This window comes from Emys orbicularis, chromosome 3 (genome assembly GCF_028017835.1).
Source record: "Emys orbicularis isolate rEmyOrb1 chromosome 3, rEmyOrb1.hap1, whole genome shotgun sequence".
NCBI classification, from domain to species: domain Eukaryota; kingdom Metazoa; phylum Chordata; order Testudines; family Emydidae; genus Emys; species Emys orbicularis.
Genome location: NC_088685.1, coordinates 1,343,520 through 1,351,443, shown reverse-complemented (window position 1 = coordinate 1,351,443; position 7,924 = coordinate 1,343,520).

The following is a 7,924-nucleotide window of genomic DNA, read 5'->3' as shown; positions in this document are numbered from 1 at the left end:
CACTTCCAGCCCAGTCACAGCTGGGCAGCCCAGGAGCAGCACAGGGGTGTGGGGGGGGGTGTTGGTGCAGAGATACACCTCTGCTGGCACTGGGCCCTGGAGCCACCACACCCAGGGCAGTGTGTGCAGCCTCCCCCCCAATATACATGCTCCTCCCCCCACATACCGTATGGATACACACACACGGATACACAGACCCGCACACAGAGCGACACCCCCCCCCCCCACACACACACACACACATGCACACAATATGTGTGAATAATCATTGGGAATTGTTTAAGAACACTTTACTAGAGTCCCAAAATGCAAGAAACAAGGCCACATTGGTTAAAAAATGCCACCCTAGGTTAGAGGGGAAGTTGCTAGTAATGAGTACAAATCAGAAGCTAGGCATTCTAGAAAATTGATATGGGAAGCAAAGGGACACAAGGAAAACTCTACAGCCGGCAGAGATAAGGACAACAAGAAGGAATTTTTAAAATTATATTAGAAACAAAACAAATCCTAACAATGGTATTGGTCCATTACTGGATGGAAATGGTAGAATTGTCAATAGAAATGCAGAAAAGCAGAAGTGTTCAATAAATATTTCTGTTCTGTATTTGGGAAGAAAATAGTTGATCTCGTCATATCATAGGATAACACTCTTTCCGTTCCACTAGTATGTCAAGAGGATGTTAAAAAGTAGTGGTTAAACATTTTTAAATTGGCAGGTCTGGATAACTTGCATACCAGAGCTTCAGCGGGAAGTGTACAGAACAGAGCAATTATGGAGTGATCCACCCATCTTCCCCTCCTAGCTTCTGGCAGTCAGAGCATTGGGGTCGCCGCAAGCAAGGGGCTGCGTCCGTGGCCATCCTGGCTAATAGCCATTGCTGGACCGATCCTCCAGGATTTTATCTGGTTCCTTTGTGACCCCATTAATACTTTTAAAATTACCACGGCCCACACTGACTGAATTCAAAACTGGCTAACTGATAGGTCTCAACATGGAATTGCAAACAGGGACTCGGCCCTGGGTGGGATGTGTCTCCAGCGAGGTCCTGCCGGGATCAGTTCTTGTCTTGACGCTAGTTAACATTTTTATCAATGACCTGGAGGAAAACATAAAATCATCCCAGATAACGTTTTCAGACCCCCCCAAACCCTGGGGGAGTGGGCAGGTCACTGATACGGCGTGATCTGGGAACCTGGGCCAAGCAAACTATGTGTTTTAGTGTCCGTCTGCGACCAAGGAATGCAGCCAGACTCAGGCTGGGGGGCTGGATCCTGGGCAGCAGGGACCCTGAGAATAATCGGGGGTCGTGGTGGACAATCAACTGAACGTGAGCTCCCAGTGCAGCCAGTGTGGCTGAAAGGGCTGATGCCCTCGTGGGATTCAAACCCAAGGGAATCTCGAGCAGGAGCAGAGAGGTTATTTGACCCTGGTGCGACAGGAGCTGGAATCCGGTGTCCAGTGCTGGTGCCCACAATTCTGGGAGGATGTTTATCGCCTGGAGCGGTGCAGAGAAAACCTGCCTGATAGTGACAGGCTCACGGAGCTCAGTCTATTTAGCGTTGCAAAGAGATGTGGGGGTGCCTGGGTCCCAGGCTGTGAGTACCTCCGTGGGGACCAGTGTTTGGGAACGGGCGTCAGGCTGGCAGGGGAAGGGCTGACCCGAGCCAGGGGCTGGCAGCTGAAGCCAGACAGATCCAGAGCGGCAGTAAGGGGTTAATGTTTAGCAAGGAGGGACAGTAACTAATCACTGAACAATTTCCCAGGGGCTCCTGGCTTCCCCATCCCAGACAGTGTTTACATGGAGCTGCCAGCGCTGGAGTCTGGGGATTGTTCTGGGCGGTGCTCTCCAGGGGGGCAGACCCGATGATCACAATGGGCCCTTCTGGCCTGGGGATCTCAGCCCCCGGCCCCCTGCCCAGACGGGTGCCCAGTGCACACAACCCCCCCCCCCCGTCCCTTCCCCCCCTCCGGGCTCACAGCTGACCTGCAATGGGGGTGGGCAGCGGGATGGGGGGGCAGCATTTGCAGCTGACACTCGGCTGCCACCATGCCGGGCATGGACCAGGAACGGTCCGGCCCAGTGGGGCCCTAGGCGGGCGTGGGGCACAGGGCTGGGCACCTGGTGCGAGGGGGCTCTGGGCAGGGCGGGAGGGTCGCCCGGGCAGGCCTGGGGCTGGGCAGTGTAAGGGGACTGACGGAGGGACCCAGCAGTGATCGGGACAGAAGCGGGGCCCTGGCGCTAAGAGGACCAGGAATAGCGGCCGGCCTGGAGGGACGGTGATGCCCTCTGCAAGGAGCTGCCAGCCCCAGGGGCCAGCGAGGGCATTCGCTACCCTGGCCAGGCTCGGGCCCAGCAGCCTCCACTGCCCCAGGGCAGCCCCCCGAGCGCCCCCTTCTGCGCCTGGCCCCTTGACAGAGCCGGCCCCTCCCCGCGGCAGCGCGCTCACCCTGGGCGGCTCCAACCCGCAGCGGCCAGGGGCCCCGGGAGGGGCTCAGTGATGGGGGGACGGAGGGGCCTGGAGCCCCCCAGCACAGGAGCCACCTGCCGGAAGCAGCCTGGCGGAGCCCCTGCCGCTCTCCCTACCCGGCCCAGCCCAGGGTCAGCAGTTCCTTCCCCGGCCACTGGCTGGGCAGGAAGCCCGGGGGAAGCCCAGCTGGCCGGAGCATCCTGAGCCACAGGGGCCCCGGGGAGCTGGGCTGGGCCTGCGGAGTCCCCTCCGCCCCATGGGCCGGGCTCCCGCCCTGCTGGCCCCCCCGGCTCACAGGGCACGGCCCCAGGAACGGCCCGGCTGGGGCTTGCCGAGGGGGCTTCCCCCCCCCGAGCTGGGCAGACAGGGGCTGGGACCCCCGGCCTGTCCCAAGGACAACAGGGCCCCCGCTCCGGCAGGGGGTGTCGGCTGGGCCCTGGTGGGGGGGTGGCTGGGCTCCATGGGGGGGCAGTGGGGGGGTATCTGGGCTCGGGGGGGGGGGAAGGCTCTTTGACAGACACACAGATGGAGCCAGACGGGGCCAGTAATGATCTCCCTGATGCTGCAAAGTAACATGGAGCCCCCCAGTCCCCCCCCATTGGGTCCAGCCCAGCCCAACCCCCGCTCAGCACAGCTGCCCCAATGGGCCATGGAGGGGGGGTTGGTGCACCCTGAGGGGGGGGTGTTGGAGCACCCCATGGGGGATTGGGGCTGGTGTCTGGCCAAGGGGCTGTTTACCGGGGCTAGACATAAACCCGAGCAGGGAACCTGCCAGGGGCTGCACACCCCATGACCCCCAGCAGCCCCCACCCGGCAGAGCCCCCGTGTCACCCCCCCAATGGCCTGGCCCATCCCACGCCAGCCCATGACGCTGCCCATCTCCCTGCCATGGGCCGAGGCCGAGCTCAACTTGTCCCCCCTACCCCAAGGGGCAACTGGGTGCCAGGACTCCTGGGTTCTATCCCCGGCCCTAGGAGCGGAGGGAGGAGGGGGTCTAGTGGTTAGAACAGGGAGGGGCTGGGAGCCAGGACTCCTGGGTTCTATCCCTGGCTCTGGGAGCGGAGGGGGTCTAGTGGTTAGAGCGGGGAGCCAGGACTCCTGGGTTCTCTCCCCGGCTCTGGGAGCGGAAGGGGGAGGAGGGTCTAGTGGTTAGAGCAGGTAGGGGCTGGGAGCCTGGACTCCTGGGTTCTCTCCCCAGCTCTGGGAGCGGAGGGGGGAGGGGGTCTAGTGGTTAGAGAGGGGAGGGGCTGGGAGCCAGGACTCCTGGGTGCAGGGGAGGGGCCGACCCAGCGTGGGGTGCAGGGGGAGGGGCCGGCCCAGCATGGGGTGCAGGGGGAGGGGCCCTCAGAAAAGCCTGGCCAGTCACAGGAGCTCAGAGTAGGGCCGGGCTCCCAACCCATCCTGAGCTAAGGGCCAGGGCTGGATGGCTGCGGGGGGCAAGGAGGCAGCCCCCCACCCCCCCGGGCTGGAACACAGCCCTGGCCTTGTCTCCCATCCCTGGGGCGTCTGGGCAGGGCCCCCCCAGTGCCCCCCATGCCGTAGCTGGGGGCCCAGAGGGCTCCTGCATCGGAGGGCTGCCTGTACGGGCCTGTGGCCACGCAGCATTTTCACACGACTCGCTGCTCCCCGGGGAACTGGCCACGTCGGTAAAACCCAAAAGCTGCTATTTGGAGAGGGCTAATTATAGCAACTCCGAGCGGGGCCGCCAAAGCCAGCTCCAGGGCTGAGCACCGGGCGGGGTCCGGGTGGGACAGTGAGGGGCACGGGCGGGGGGGGGGGGGAGGCGTGGTGAGCAGGGGCTGCGGGTCGGGAGTGACAAGCCGAGCCAGGCGGGGGGCCCAGGGCTGGGGTCACAGGGGGCTGTGGGTCGGGAGTGAGGGGCACTGTCCGAGCGGTGGGCAGGATCGGGGGTCACCGACCCGCAGCCCCGGCTCCCAGGGGAATTTCTGCCCACGGGGACTTTTCCTGCTGCCGATTTCCCGGCAGAGCCGATGAGTCACGTCCTGCGGGGAGCTGGCCTGGCATCGGCCCAGCCCCTTCCCAGCTCCCTGCTGCAGCCGGGGTCGCCCCTGGGCAGGTCCTGCCGAGCCCCGCGCCTGGACACCCCGACGGTGCCCGGTGACCTGGGCCCCACGCCAGCGCGTCAGGGAGCCCGCTGGGCCCACAAGGGGGAGGGGAACCTGCTCCCCCATGGCCATGAAGGCCCCCATCCAATGCCCGCCCCCACCTCACCCAGTGCCAGGCCCCCACCTCACCCACTGCCCCACCCCCACCTCACCCAGTGCCATGGTTCCCCCCCCTCACCTAATGCCATGCCCCCACCTCACCCAGTGCCCCGCCCCCACCTCAGCCAGTGCCAGGCCCCCACCTCACCCAGTGCCCCACCTCTTCCCAGTGCCACACCCCCACCTCACCCAGTGCCCCGCCCCCACCTCACCCAGTACCCTGCCCCCACCCAGTGCCCCGCCCCCACCTCAGCCAGTGCCAGGCCCCCACCTCACCCAGTGCCCCACCTCTTCCCAGTGCCACACCCCCACCTCAGCCAGTGCCCCACCCCCACCTCACCTAATGCCACGCCCCCCACCTCACCCAGTGCTCTGCCCCCACCTCACCCAGTACCCTGCCCACACCCAGTGCCCCGCCCCCACCTCACCCAGTGCCATGGTTTCCCCCACTCACCTAATGCCACGCCCCCACCTCACCCAGTGCCCCCACCTCACCCAGTGCCATGCCCCCACCTCACCCAGTGCCAGGCCCCCACCTCACCCAGTGCCCCACCTCTTCCCAGTGCCACACCCCCATCTCAGCCAGTGCCCCACCCCCACCTCACCTAATGCCACGCCCCCACCTCACCCAGTGCTCTGCCCCCACCTCACCCAGTACCCTGCCCACACCCAGTGCCCCGCCCCCACCTCACCCAGTGCCATGGTTTCCCCCACTCACCTAATGCCACGCCCCCACCTCACCCAGTGCCCCCACCTCACCCAGTGCCACGCCCCCACCTCACCCAGTGCCACGCCCCCACCTCACCCAGTGCCAGTCTCCCCCGATCCCACTCTGCTCATGCAGCCCCTGACACAGTCCCCCCCCACATTCTCTCCCTATTCCCCAAGCCACCCACCAGCCCCACGGGTGCCACAGGCCCCGTCACCTGCCTAGCCGGACCCGAGCCCCCTGCTGCTGGGAAGTTCAGGGCCAGGCCGCGTCCTCCAGCAAGTCAGTGACTCTGGTGTCACGTGGCTCCCAGCAGCGCCCGGGGGGGTTGGTTACCCCGTCTAGAGCCCCAACCCTGCCCAGGCGGCAGCTGCTGCACCAAGTGGGGCAAAAACCCCGACCCGGCGGCACCCCCAGGCTGCAAGGTGCTGGCTCTGCTGGGGGGGGGGGGAGCTACAGCGCACGGCCCCTCCCCCAGATCATCCCCCAGCTCCTGCAGCCTCCATGTTCCCCCAAACTTCTCACCCCCCCGCTGTTCCCTCCATTTTCCCCTAGGGGTCTGGAAGGGTCACCCCGGATCCTGCTTTCTCTGCAGCTCCCCCCAGCCAGGGCCACTCACCCCCCACCCCACTGTGGTACTGCTCCCCCTGAGCACCCGTCAGCTCCCCCCAAGTCCTGGAGGGGGGGGGATGATGGGGGTAGGGGTTGCTGGGGGCAGGGCTGGGATGATGGGGGGGTCGCTGGAGGGCAGGGCTGATGGGGGTGGGGGGTTGCTGGGGGCAGGGCTGGGATGATGGGGTGGGGGATGGGGTCACTGGGGGGCAGGGCTGGGATGATGGGGGTGGGGGATGGGGTCACTGGGGGGGCAGGGCTGGGATGATGGGGGTGGGGGGTTGCTGGGGGCAGGGCTGGGATGATGGGGTGGGGGACGGAGTCACTGGGGGGCAGGGCTGGGATGATGGGGTGGGGGATGGGGTCACTGGGGGGACAGGGCTGGGATGATGGGGGTGGGGGATGGGGTCACTGGGGGGCAGGGCTGGGATGATGGGGTGGGGGATGGGGTCACTGGGGGGGCAGGGCTGGGATGATGGGGTGGGGGATGGGGTCACTGGGGGAGCAGGGCTGGGATGATGGGGGTGGGGGATGGGGTCGCTGGGGGGGCAGGGCTGGGATGATAGGGTGGGGGGCTGTTGGGGGGCAGGGCTGGGATGATGGGGGTGGGGGGCTGTTTGGGGGCAGTGACTGTCCCGTCCCAGGGGCTGGCGAAGGGGTTCCGCCGTGGGGCCCCCGGGGTGGTGGGTCCTGGTGCCCCCTGCTGGACGGAGCCGTCCCTGCCCCCTGCACGGCCCCTCGCTGCTGGCTGGGGGGGGTTGGTCAGGGGGGCTGGCAGAGCCGGGCCTGGCCTGGCTTCCATTAGCCCTGACAGCGCCTGGAGCAGCCGCGCACCTTCCCTTGTATGGCGAAAGCTGCTGGCTGGGGGGGGAGGGACCTGAGCTCTGGCGGGGGGGGGGGGGAGGGGGCTGGGCCTGGGTGGCTGCTCTGGCGAAGCGAGTTCTGGGGGTGGGGCGCACAGACCCCCTTCTGGGAGCGGGGTGGGGAATGGCACTGGGGGGCAGGGATGGGGGAATCCCCCCCCCCGCCCGTGTGCCTGGGTGGGAGGGGCCGATGCTGGGTCTGGACCAAATGATGCTCACCCAGGTCACCACTGCAGAGTTCCCCCCTCCCCCCCTGCCTCTGACTGGCTCAGCCGGCCCGTAATGGGGCTGGGGGCGGGGCACCGGGGGGGACTGGCTGGCTGAGGGGGGCAGGGATTGGGGAATGGGGCCTGTCCCCACTAGGGGGTGCCAGCTCCGATCCAGGTGATACACGGCGTCTCTGGCGTGCCCCCCGCCTCCCCCAGGGCGGCTCTGCGTGGGGCTGGGGGCTGACGCCGTATCGCCAACCCCAGGAGCCAGGCCCATCCTACAGCACAAGCTGGGCTGCAGGCCCCGGCGCTTACGACGAAATACTGGCTCGGGGGGGCTGGATTTGTGGTTCGGTGCCCCGGGGTCACATTCGGCAGCTTCCTCCAGCGCCCTGGGGGGAGAAACTCACATTTCCTGTAAGCCGGGAATCACCCAGAGCCCCTGACTCCGGGAGCTGGGGCTGTAAGGAAAACCATACGGAGCAGGGGCCGCCTGCAACCTCGTGAGAGTCGGTACCACTGGCCAGGCCTGGCCCTGCCCGGTCCCACCGCGGGGCAGCCCCCGCCCCCCCTCACCCCCCCCTTTGGTTTTATTTCGACACAGCCATGAAGGCAGCTCAGCAGGGAGCACCCTGGGGTGCTGGGGGGAGTGGGGAGGGAGCACTGGCTGTTGGGGGGGGGGGCTGCTGGCAGGGGAGGCTCCTGAGGGGTTACCTGGTACTGTTCTCATTAACCCTGTGGGTGCTGGGTGTCCCGGAAGCCAGGCTGGGGTATCTGGGCTCGCACCCTCCCCCTGCAGCTGGGACCCCCGCTCCCCCACTGAGCACATGGAGCCTT